The sequence below is a fragment of the Manacus candei genome, unplaced genomic scaffold, assembly GCF_025592945.1.
Source record: "Manacus candei isolate 608988 ecotype Guabito, Panama unplaced genomic scaffold, ASM2559294v1 h1tg000050l, whole genome shotgun sequence".
Taxonomy (NCBI): Eukaryota; Metazoa; Chordata; class Aves; order Passeriformes; family Pipridae; genus Manacus; species Manacus candei.
In genome coordinates, this window is record NW_026138098.1 from 35,580,148 (window position 1) to 35,593,291 (window position 13,144).

Below are 13,144 nucleotides of genomic sequence, written 5' to 3' on the forward strand. Positions count from 1 at the left end.
AGTTTGGAATTGGTGTGGGATGCTCTGATCCTGAGGGGAACAGCGAGCACCAGGTTGGGCTGTCGCCCTTTGCGTCTTGCTCTGGGTTTGCTAAGTGTTTGCTGAGCCTCTGCCATCCCTCTGCTGAGTCATCTCCCTCTCCTGACTGAAAGGTCTCAGCTTTCTTCACCACTTTTGAACCCTTCCATTCACTTTTTGAGGTGGGGGAATCAGAATTACGTACAAGTTTGCACTGTGGATTTATACAGAAACACAAGATATTTTTATTTTTCTGTTCTTTTTATTCTTCATTTTACTTTTTAATTGACTGCCAAGGAGCCTGAGCCAATTTTCTCTCGTAGCACTGATAGTTGCAGCCCCACATTATGGTTCCTGCATATCAATATTCAGCAGGTGTCCATCACTTTGTGTGTAAAGCCAGGATGTTTTCCCCCTGGGTACATCACTCGACATTTCTTCCCGTTGCCTTCCATCCATCACTGTGACTGCTCAGTCGCTGAGACATGGAGAGTCCATCTGCAGACCTTCACGGGTGGGCCTTGTCTCTGCTGTCCTAACTTCCTTCCTCTCATCCACAGAATGTCACCTTCCTGGTGACTCTTTTCCCAGGCTGACCATGGCTTTGTTGGACAGGACAGCTCCCAGCTGAGCTGACTGCTCTGGGGCAACTCCGACCGTTCAGTCCTACCCTCAGTTTCCCATCCTCACAACCAGTTATTTATCCATGTGAAGATCCCAACTTTTCTCCATCCTTTTTCTGAAGAGAGACACTGTTGACTTTGTGGAGGGGCTCAGATGGGGAGCTGATGAAAACCGTGTGGCTCAGACGAACACATTTTTCCTGTTACTGATGTAAGATAAATTTTGATTTAGTGATTATGTCTTCTTTTAAATAATCCTGTGTGATAGGGATATAATAGCTTCTGGTTTATGGTATTTTAAACTCTAATATGCCTTTGATTCCATCATGTTTTTTAGGTTTTATGATTACAATAAAACAGGTCTTGTAAAGTTATTTATGTCTGTAATATACATTTGCTTTTATAGAGGGCCCGTTGACATCCTCCACTGTAGGGTACAGTATTCTCATATGAAACAGATTTAATTTGGTTTCTTATCCAGATCGTCACATTAGATATACAGTGCACACACTTCTTCTATTCATGATATTTAGGGGTTTTTTATACTTAAACTGACATTTAGATAGAAAGAATAAATTTACTTGGCTATTTCTCAATATCCTATGAGAGTTACATCAGGAATCACATTTGAAGTACTGACATTTCCAGCAACAATGCCTGTATTGTAAGCCCACTGGATATGTTGATGGAATCAAATTTTGTTAGGAAAATATGTAAAAAAATCATTTGCAATAAAAGCAGGGAGAGGGAGGGGCCTTAGCAAAGTACTGTCAATCCCACCCCCTCAGAAGCTACATGAAATCTGGCATTTCTCTGCTGAATTGACTGTGTCAGAGTTAATGCTGGAGAAATGCCAGAAAATTATTTGAAATCTCTTTCTGAATATGAAATGTGGAGGCACCAGGCAGAGGATTCCCTGAAGAGAGGGAGCAGAAAAGCTGTCTGTGCAGCAGACAGAGAAATCATCATTCTTAGCACTGGGATATTTTTAGATTCTCTCAGCCTGATGAATAGACTCAATATAGAATATATTAATTGCTGCTGCAGTCAGAAGTATTGAGAAACTCTAGTTCTCCACCCACAATTAATGGAGATTTCCATAATCTTAGTTTTGATTATTGCTTTCAGTAAAATTCAAGTTAAATATCACATTAGATAGAAACTGTTTCTTTGTTCATAGTTGACTTTATAAAGTGTTTGTAAACTGACTAAACACCACAGCCATAGGAAGAGACTTCTTAATCTTTAATATTTTGTTCACTTGTTAGCACTGAAGACAGTTAACAACTAAACTTAAAACTACCAAACTTGGCTTAAAATGAGGGGCATGGGAATGGTTGTGTACCTTCACGAGATTCCAGTACTTATTTTGATTCATTGCAACTTGGATGAAAAGTTCCAGTATCAAAAGGTGGGATAGACAGCTTTATGTGAGCTTGCAAGAGGTTCAATATTTTCAGTTTTGGTTTTGTTTCGAAATGTCATTTTTTAATTTATTTTTTACCAAATTCTGGCTCCACGTTAAATTATTTTTTTGAATTGATTTAGAAGGAGAAAACATACCAACGATGTCAAAAGTTCAAGCAGAATGAAACAAAAATTGTGGAGTCCAACTTTGAGGTTTCTATTGGAAACTTTAGCTGACATAGCTTTGGTGTTTTGTGTTCTGTGTGGAACATATAATCTGTCAGGCAATACATTTAACAGAGGAAATACTGAATATGCTTGTGGTGCATTTCATGCTGTTCTTGAAAACTTAGTTTTTCCTTGTCTTTTCAGGTGTTTGGGTATGTAACAAATCAGGAGTATCTACATTTCTGTACATGAGCCATCCCATGACTCCGAGTGTCCTCTCTGGAAATGCTGATTTATTGTACTTTGTAGAACAGGAGGTGGTTGGGATGTCTGATGTAGGTTCTTGGTTCTGCTGAGGGGCAAGAGGAGAAGTGAGCTGGTTCTGCCACTTCAGAAGTGTGTGTGGCTTCACAGCTCTTGATTTCTCCATCAAATGAGTTTATGACTCAGCCTCTCTCATCAGTTTGTTAAAGCCCAGCCTCTGATTCATTTCAATATTCTTCAAGTAAATGTCTGAAATTTTGGAGTGTAAAACAGACGCTGTACAGTGGATTTTGATTAAAATACCAGCATATGTTCAGATGTAGAATGAATTGAAAACCAGTTACACCTGAAAAGCCTTTGCCCCTGCCTACAATAACTGAATAGGCTGCCTGGAGTTGGTTACTTTTAAATTTCGCCCTATGAGTCTAGAGAAAAACCATTGTCATTAATACACTTAAATACCATTAAGATCTTCATAAGGTTATAGAATAAATAATAGTGGCATTATTTGCTCTTCCCTGTGAAGGTGGGGAGGCCCTGGCCCAGGTTGCCCAGAGAAGCTGTGGCTGCCCCTGGATCCCTGGAAGTGTCCCAGGCCAGGTTGGACGGGGCTTGGAGCAACCTGGGCTAGTGGGAGGTGTCCCTGCCCATGGCAGGGGGTGGTACTGGATGAGCTTTCAGGTTCCTTCTAGCCAAAACCATTCTGGGATTCTCTGAAGGACACGTCTGTGACAGATCCCTTTAACCAGACACAGGCATTTATGTTTTCTTTGATGTCCCCAGCTCTGCAAGGCCTGGGAAAAGAGGGCTGTGGAAAGCTTTCTTCATTGCTTTAGGACTTTTAAACATGTCAGCTGCTGGGATTCTCCTGGTCTGGTTCAATATGTGCTTCAAGACAACATAAAAACACGAGATGTTTTTAGTCCTGCTGCAGATCTTATATTTCAATTCAGCAGCTCTTTCTACTTGTCTTAGTGGCACTGGAGGAGACTGACAGCAGGAGGTGGCCAGCAGTGGCCACCTCCCTGTGATGTGCATCCTGGATTTCAACCCAGAGGGTCAGGCTGATGCTGAGAGCTTTGTCAATGCCTTGCTGATACCCACTGTGATATCTCTTTTTTCTCCTTAGTTTGCTTTTTTTTACTGCTGGTGTTTCGTTTCAGGATGTGCAGTTTCAGTTCACATTTCTGCTGGGGCCAGAAGTGAACCATTACCTCACATGCACAGTTCCATAATATATGATGTTCTTTGAGGAATTTCAGAATTTTGCTGATGAGTTTTTTTTGCCAGCAGGATTTCTTTTTAGAAGGCTGGAAGCTAGGAAGACAGTTCCTGTGTGTAACAGTCCTGTTAACAGGATTCTGCTTCCAGTGTAGATCATAGCTGCAGTTGGAAAAGTTGGGTCTAGTCTGGAGTGAAAATGGGAGAAATAATGTAATGGATCTGTCTGGTGTCAGCTGCTGCTGCTGCCTGCTCTCTTTCTGCAACCCCCAGCTCGACATCATCTCCATTTTGGCAATTATTAACTAGATTAGTTAAAAATACACTAATTCTAGCTAATTATTTTAGCTGTAGTGACTGAAAATATAGCTGCTGCTATATTTAGTTGTAAAAAAAGAAAAATGCATTGCTGAAGTTTCACTGACTGGTACTGTGAGTCAAGCATTAATCACAGAGATATATTCATTCTTTTCTGGTTTTTTTGGGAGTTGACTGGCTGTGGTGCAGTATTAAGAAGGAAGCCTCTATCATGGTAGGGAGAAACTGGAGTCTGTAGCTGTTATAAATGGGCCCAGTTAAATAAGAAATCGAGTATGCAGATTTGGCTCACCTCTAAAGAAAAATAGATCATTTGGCATTTTTCTGTTAGTGAAGATTTTTACATTAGGATGAAAAAAGACTTGGTTTGAAGCAGATGCCTTAGTAATGAGATGCAGGCAGCACTCTGGGAGAGAGATTCCTTGCCAGAACAGAGACCTGGCGAGGAGAACAAATAGGAGATGTAAGAACTGAGTCAGAAAACTGCTCCTGGAAAGGGTTTCTCCCCATGTAGCTGCCACTCTTTGTCTGGGTTTGGATGCCATCCCCAGGCTTGTTCATGTTCGTGTTAACATCGTCTTTGGGAGCAGGACAACAATGGTTTGTTCTGCTCTCAGGAAATCCCTCCATAAAGGTCTGGTTCCCTGATTTTTCAGGCATCCCTGGGTTTCTCCCCAGGTGAGGTTCATTCTTTGGCGCTGGGAAACTTTCACTCCTTCTTACAGTTGATAATGGCTGAGAAAATAAATCAATTAAAGGTTGCTGAAGTACTGAAGGGTGCAGTTCTGTTGTAACTGAAGCCAGGAATGTCACCAGGCTTAATGAGATGATTTGTCTCCCCAGTAAAGGGTTGCTTTTTGTAATTTATATCTGTTAACCTTCTACTTAAAAATTATTCAAATTATAGTATGTTTTCCCGTAGGAAACATCCTCATTAATGTGGTTGACTTTGTATAAGAAAAATAACTTCTGCTGTTTGGACTGGTTTATTTTGTATACTTTTAGCCAGTTTTTGTGATCCCTGCTATTTGAACCTTGGCAACTCCCATCCTTAAATTCTAGTTTTCCTTTGGTTTCAGTCAATTTTTAATGTATGTAGTAGTATTGTACTGTAAGCAGTAGTTAAAAAACAATAAATATATGAAATGTTAAAGAAAAGTCGTGTCATGAGACATTCTGTGCTATATTTACTGGGGTCCAAATATACCTGAGCCCATTTATTTCCCATTTGGGAACCCCCAGTCTGCAAAGTTTAGAGTGTTTTACGTTAAGGATGGCTATGATTAATTTAATTTTTTCCCCTTGAGTGCTCTGATTTTGTTAATTTTTTATTCCCCTTTTTAAGACAAATGACCCTACCTCTGTTTTTTTTCTGATGTTTTACATGATTTCAGGAATCCTTATTAATTAACTGAAGCCCTTCATGTCCTGGAAATGTATTTGATGGAAATTTGAGAGGATCTGACAGATTATACTGTGATTTTGAATCATTAGCAATATTTTATGGTTTATTTAAGATCAGATCTCTGCACTTAGTTGATTATCTGAGATTGCTGAACTTTTGCACTTTGTAGAGACTTCTCTGCTCTTTTATCTCCTGACCAAATTTCCTGCTCCAGGGTGAATATTCAGGGACTTTATTGACCCAAACCTTTGAAGCTACTGATAGAGAGGAAAAGATGGATCAAACAGGGAAGTGTGGCAGGTGAAAACAGGGAACAAGGGAAATCCTTGGAACAAATGCCTTAGTGTTAGAGCCCATCTTTCTTCCCTCACACACATGTACATACTCTCCTACTTCTCTGGAAAACAGAGGAAGAGTATGTTTGTGTGTATTCCAATAAAATGTATTTTAATAAAACGCCTGGAAAAAGTAATTCAACTTCTCATTTTTTTTTCACATACGTTATTAGAATTGAGGCAAACTTTCAGATACCTCAATACTGAGTGGGGTTCTGCTTCTCCTAATTCCATCCTTTTTGTTTATTTTTCTTCTTACTGGCAATTTAATAAGGCAGCTTGGTAGCCCTGCAATATGAGATTCATAGTTGGCTTGATCTTGTTTTTCATTTTTCTAATGGATTTTCCTCTCCAGTGGTGCTTTTCTCCCCCAGTCCTTGACATATTCCTAAGAGTTCTTGCTCACCTCAGAATTCTTTATTAATGTTAGCACACTTGAGCAGGGGAAGATTGCCAGGAACGTGGAGGAACAGTGGGCTAAATGTCACTTGTCTGGAGAACAGCTTTGTGAAATTCATGGTGGTTTTTCTTTTTCATAGCACTGATAACCAGAAGAGGGGAGTGGTGAATATTTTTGATAGAAAGCAAGTCTTGGAGGGTCAACCTTTTTTTGGGGGGGGGGGAATCTTTCTCTTTGAGCTGTGAAACATTTGACACTGGGGTGATACGTGTCTGTGTGTGTAATGTGCACGTCTTGTACAAAGGGATTTTTTAAGTTAGGAATTCAAACACTCGGAATTTCCCGATATACAATTTACTTTATTCTTCCCCCTTTGCTGCTGGGCCCAAGGCAGGAGCCTCCTGGAGCAGAGGAGTGTGGCTCCAGCTGGTTTCATGATAAATATGCACAGCAGAGGGGAATGAAGATTGCACCAGTAACTATAATAATATAATATAATCCAACACTTTGACTGTGACCCTTCCCTTCTTAAATGTCCTTTTCCCCTATCTTTTTGTAGGTAACTTCGTTTAAGAAGCTTTAGAAAAGTTCTGTTTCATAGTGCTGAGAAACAGGAAGAAAACATTTCATACTTTGGAACAGGATCAGTTTTCTCGTGAAGTGTTGTTGAATTTCGTGATTTTTCTAATTTTAAGCATATGCCCCATGGTTGAGGGATATTTTATGTTATTTGAAGTGCCTCTAATTTCCTCTGCATCAAACAAAAAGAGGTTATTATTCTTCAGCACCAACTCCTTACACAAGCATCTTTACTCATCCCTATGACAAAGAACTAAAGAACTTATTCCTTAATATCTATGGAATGTTTATAGCAGGTTTAGCATATATGTGCATCTGAAGTGATTTGGAAACTGGTATTTTTTTCAAGCATGGTTAAAGGAACTCTGCTATTCTGCCCTGCTTCCTTACCAGCAAAACTTATTTGCCTAGGTTGTGTTCCTGAGGTTTTCAGCCCTAGCATTGCATAGATTTCTTTTTCTTGCCACCTGGACCAAGACTTTGCTTTATCTACGAAAAGTGTTGCAAATTGATTTTTTTTTTTTTTTTTCACTAAGAAAAAGTTATTGGAAGACAAAACCCACTGGCTCAGCTCATCCTGTGCTTCTGCATTTGATGGTGCAGCAGCTCCAGCTCTGCTGCTCAGCTCGAGGCTTCTGTGCCCACTGCAGCTCCCCAGGCTGGCACTGTGGCTCTGTGCAAGTCATCATCTGTCCATTAATTGGATATTAAAAATTTATTCTAGTGTGTTTCATTTTGGTTTTCCTGGATGAAACTATTACTGTTTCGAGCTGCAAGTTTTCCTGATGTTTTAAAGAAATTTTAACTCACAATTTTCGTGTTTTATTACCATTTTCATTTTAAAAAAAGTTAAACAGAACAAGCCTTGCGCTTTATATTTTCTTTAGTATTTTTGAAATGACTTCATAAAACGATTTTTATTTGAAGTGTTACTTTGTTCTGATGAGAATACACAAGAAACATTCCCGTTATATTTTCTGTGGTCTGGTAAATGCTGTTGGACCTCTGTTTAAGACCATTTGGGGTTTGCTGAAGATACATAGGGGTTTAAGCTGTTAATGAAAAGTACTAAGAGGTTAAGGGTTTTTTTTTTCCCCATCTGAAGAACAATGGTGCATGAGCAGAACTCTTTTTCTAGAAAATACTGCAATATTGCAAGGGAGGGTTGGAATAAGATGATCTTTAAGGTCCCTTCCAACCCAAGCCACTGTGTGATTTTTGTAACAGGCAGTAATTGCTTCGTGACTAACCAGTTTTAAATGAGGTTTGGTTGGGGGAGAATGGGCTTCAAGCTGTTTATTTGGTCTTAAGAGTCATTTTGGAAGGCGCTTCCCTTGGAATCATTCAGGCTGCTGAGTCCTGTGCTGAGCACCTGCTCTGCACCCAACTCAGCCAACTGCTGTCTGGTCAACCCTGTCTGACAGGGTCTTGCTGTCTCTGCTGACATTGTGGCTTTGTCTTTCACAGAGCATGGGCTTCTCACCGACTGCAGCACCACAAGTGACGTGCTGAGCAATGTGGAGAGGGAGTAGAAGGGATCTGCTCCGTGGATAATGCCTCTGGTGGTTCTGCACAGATGTAGGATAAGGTCCAGCAGGAAGCAAGACTGAGGGAGCTGGAGAAGAAGGTTGCTCAGAGAAGGACAAGGGATACAGGACGTTCAGCTGGGGGGTTTGTTGGGACCTGCATACGCCCAGGATGGAAAGGTGAGGGTCTTTTATTTCATTTTGGGTTGAGCTGTTTGGATTCAGGGAACACAGTTCTTTAATAGTAAAGAAAACAATGGCAGAACCCCCGAATCATTTGTGTTGGGAAAGGTCATGGAGTCCCCCCTGTGCCCGATGCCCACCTTGTCCCCCAGCCCAGAGCACTGAGTGCCACGGCCAGGCCTTCCTGGGACACCTCCAGGGATGGGCACTCCAAACCTCCCTGGGCAGCCCCTGCCAAGGCCTGACCACCCTTTCCAGCAACAAATTCCTCCTCATGTCCAACCCCGTGATTTGTCTTTAATCTGTATCTTTATTAAAGGATACCTGAAGAATCACACATGCTAATTTGCTTTAGTTTGGTAAGTCGACTTAATATTTAATTTTAGCTCAGTTCTGGTGATCAAATGCCCTTGGAACAAAAATTTCCAAGGAGGTGACTCTTAATTGGCAGCTAAGGGAAGAGAACTGGAGAGGTGAAGAGATGGAAGGAAATGCTTGAAAACTGGAGGCAGACTGGAATGGCAGAAAGCAGCAGATCTTTGGCAGGAGGCTGAAATCAGATAAATACAGAACAGAAACAGGAGAGTAAGAATGAAGTATTGGAAAAGTAATTGGAAGATGAGCTCAGTTATCACATTACTTGATGCTTTAAAATCCAAATTATATGGAATTCAGGAAATGCCACCATGGGAGTAGATAAAACATTCTTAACTATGGTTTGCAGGGGATGTCCAAGCACATGAAAATCATGTTCCCTTGCGGCCTTTTCTTATCTGTTTGCAGCTGATGGAAAGCATCCTTGATAGGGTTTAAACTGTGGTGTGCACAAAATCATAACTGACAATTAGAGGCAATTAGGAAGACAGTGTGAAATGTCTTATGTGCTTCAGAAACTGCTCCTCCTGTTCTGTTTTGAAGGGGAAGTATGTGCTGTGGAAGGCACCGGTTAAGTAATTTTCAAAGTGTGACATTTAAGTATTTGCTCATCACATGGTTGCCTGAAAGGGTTCCTTCCCTGTGGGAAATGTGTGTTATTAAATGTTGCAATAGATTTACAGTTTGTGTTCTTGATCATCTCAGTAGTACAACCTGACCTTTATTTGTGCCATCACCTAAAACTCGATTAAATTAATTCCAGTGCAGAAGATTACAATACTCACATCTGTTTCCTTTGTCAGTCAAACTGGTTAATTAACTTTCATGCTGGTGTTTCTCGGTGGCATCTATAGATATGTACAAATGGCAACACAAAGATGCTTTGGTTGGGGTTGTTTGGTTTGTTTCTTTTGTTTGTTTATTTAGGTTTTGGTTTCGTTGTTGCTGTTGTTGGATTTTTGTTTGGGTTTTTTTTTGCTTGCGTGTTTGTTTTGGTTTTTCTTAATATTATGAGTTATCTTTCAGCACACTCTCTCTTAATTGACACTCCCTCTGCTAAGGTGTGTCCCACGAGCCTGAGGTTGAGCTCATAGACAAGAAAGTGGCTGTGAAGGTTTTTATGGCTGTACTTGTACTTCTGATTGCAAAGAGGAGTCAAACAATCTATTAGGAGTAAACTCTGATTTGTGGCAGCGACGCCTGCTCAGCCACAAACTAATGAAAGCCTGTACATAAAATTCCACAAGTTGATCCCGTTGCCTGATAGGTTAATATGCTAGCTTAGGTATTATCCAGGCAGTAAAATTCTGGATTTTTGTGGAAGTAACAGGGTTACAATCAACCTAGTCAGAAAGTTTAGGCCACTTTTTATGTCGCTCTTTTAGCAGCCTGTCTCAAAATAACACTCAACGTGAAGTCAAATGAGGACACAGAAAATTCAGACTGAATGGGCTGATTGTTATTTATCGTTTACGTTTAACTTAATTTTGCAAAGAATAGCTAGGGTTAAACTATATCAAGGCTGTATTTGTGCAAAATGATAAACATTAAGGAATCCTGACAAGTTATTGAAGTTCTGCTATTTAGCTTTGCAGGTTTTTTTCTCTTTTAAAAGTTTGAAGCACAAAGTTCAGAAAGTTTAAAAGCATTTATTCTGTTAAGGAGTAAATGTTGACCCACTCTAAAATACGAGCCATCCCAACCATTTCAAGCAATTGTTGCATCACAGGTGTTCCAGAAAGATCTTTCAGGCAGGGCTTGTTGTTGGTACTGCTCTTGTTTATTAGCACACCACGGTGAGTAAAAATGATACTTCAGAAACTGAGAGTTGCAGCAAACTCTTAGAATAATTCTTTTCCCAGGTGTTTTCCACTGTAGCTTTATGCAGTTTGTACCACACACCAAAAAAAAAATATGCGAAAAGCAATTATGTTAAAATCAGTTTTCAGTCATGTAAATAAAATGGTTCTTGTGCTGTGCTGAACCAGACTCTTGAACTTAATGTGATTCTGAGATTCTAAGCTGCTGCTGGAAAATCTTTGTCCCAACTCCAGGGCCTTCCTGCCCTGGTATTCCTAGTGTGACTTAGCTAATAGAGGCTGTAATTGTGGTGATGGCAGAAATATGGAAATCCTGATTTAGTGAAATGCATTTGAGCAGTGGTGGTTTCTGCTGGGTTGATCTCACACCACTGTTGTGTTCCTGGGCACTGCTCTCCCTTACCTTCTCTCACTCTCCTCCTGACTGCAGTTGTAAGCTGTGGGGGCAAAAATTTCCTGTTACTTCACTGATCTGTAACAACTGGTTTAGTGTGGAACAGACCCCACCTGTGTGCTCAGACTGATTTTTGTCCTCACAAACAGTTCCATAAAATTGGAGTCCCAAGAAGTAGCTCTTTCCACAGCTGAGCCAGAGTCTGACAGCGGTGGGGTTGTCCTCAGTGGGAAGTGGATACTTCTATGGTTATTTTGCATAAAATCCCATCATTATTTTTCATACGTTCACAAATACTTTGCTTATCTCAGATTTGCTGTAGCAAATGTAGTAAATTATTTCCAAAACTCACCATCACTGTTTTCTTCCATTCTCAAAAGAAAAGCCTCCACTTGTATTTGATGCAGATGTACCAGCTGGAGAGGCTGTTCAGCTTCTACCTTCAACTACTTTCAGCTTGTGATTAAAAAAAAAAAAAGAAAATAACAACCCCCAGCCTTTTGAGTGTGGAAGCACCTTATTACTTTTCATCCCTAATTCAAAAAGTATTTAAAGAGAAGAGGCTGTTATAAATACTGGCCCTGTTACAGGCTCAAGGAGTGTGGTTTCAGCTTGAGTTGGCTACAAAACCAGTATTGGAGAAAGCTTCCCACGTGGTGAATGATGGCCTATTAGTACTGCCTTTACTGGCATTTAGATTACACACCTCTTCCTGAGCATTTTTTCCCTTCCCAAAGCTGGCAGTCACTTGAGGTTTACGTACAGATTTCCTGGAAACTTCTTATTTCTTAGCAGTGGCACCTGTGCTGATGTCCGGAAGCTTGATTGGAATCAATAAATGTAATGAGTAGTGAGATTAATTCTCCCAGCACTCCAAAATCTCTGGCAGTTGCATTAAACTTTCAAATCTCATATAAATTTCTCGAGCAAATTTATTTAGTAGACTCCAGTTATAGCTGTCTTGGACAATACAAGAAGGTAATAAAAATGTGGTTCAGAGAAGAGAAGGGGTGGTGAGGGGAGCAGGTTTCCAGTGCTGCTCAACCCGAAGTCACAGGGTCAGCAAAGTGCTGTCAGATGTACATGGCATCTCATGTGCTTCATTTAGAAAGAGGACATTTAGTGAACTCACTTTAGGGGATGGGAATATTTTTTGATAGTTTTTTCTTTTCACAAAATCACAGAGTGGTTTGGGTTAGAAGGGTCCTTAAAACCCATCCCGTTCCACCCCCTGCCATGGGCAGGGACACCTCCCACTAGCCCAGGTTGCTCCAAGCCCCATCCAACCTGGCTTGGACACTTCAGGGATGGGGCAGTCACAGCTTCTCTGGGCAACCTGTGCCAGGGCCTCCCCACCCTCACAGGGAAGAATTTCTTCCCAATATCCAACATGAATTTCCCCTCTGGCAGTGGGAAGCCATTCCCCCTTGTCCTGTCCCTCCATCCCTTGTCCCAAGTCCCTCACCAGGTCTCTTGGAGCCCCTTTAGGCACTGCAGAGGGCTCTGGAGTCTCCCTGGAGCCTTCCCTATGCAGAATAGCTGTTTTAACCTTGCCTTTAGGAAACTTGCTGTGTCACACAGAGCAAGTCAGGTATTACCAGATAAAGTGGTGTTACAAAACCCGATAAGTATTTCATCTTTCAGACACTTCAAGGATTGTTTTCTCTTTGAGACAGCTCAAAATGATCAACTGTTACCTAGTCTGAAATGATCAGTTTTTGACTGACTCACAATAACTCATTCTTTCCATTTTTCCTTTTTTTTTTCCTGAAGTCCACGGGTGGTTCTCGAGTTGTTCAGGAAAATAAGTCTTTCTGAGTTGAAGAAATACACACGTGAATTAACGTTGGTTTGACAATGTGCTGCTTTGCCTGTGTGAAATAATCAGTAGCAGGGGGGAAATACTCAAAATCTTGCTTTTATTTAAGCAGCTGTGGTGTTTAAATAATGGATTGAGCATGTCATACTGCATGAAAAGAGATTCGAGGCCATTAGCTCTGAAGCCTTACAGTCTCCTGTATGATATCTAAATTATCAAGAGCAATTGTTGCTTCTGTTACCTTGGTATAATATTCTTGCTTTTAAAGGGAAGGATGCTTAAACATTTT

The 13,144-nt window shown here is 40.7% G+C and overlaps 2 protein-coding genes across 13 annotated transcripts in view; one reads left to right on the plus strand and one right to left on the minus strand.

Annotated features, from left to right (window-relative positions):
- Window positions 1–13,144, minus strand: part of LOC127476606 (uncharacterized) — a 623,146-nt gene that overhangs the window by 408,804 nt on the left and 201,198 nt on the right. The window lies entirely within an intron of this gene.
- PCDH15 (protocadherin related 15) overlaps window positions 1–13,144 on the plus strand; it is a 670,595-nt gene that overhangs the window by 102,898 nt on the left and 554,553 nt on the right. For all 12 annotated transcript variants that reach the window (XR_007906667.1, XM_051799597.1, XM_051799600.1 and 9 more), the window contains exon 2: window positions 8,206–8,444. The gene's annotated coding sequence lies outside the window, so the exon portion shown is untranslated. The remainder of the gene's footprint in view (window positions 1–8,205; window positions 8,445–13,144) is intronic.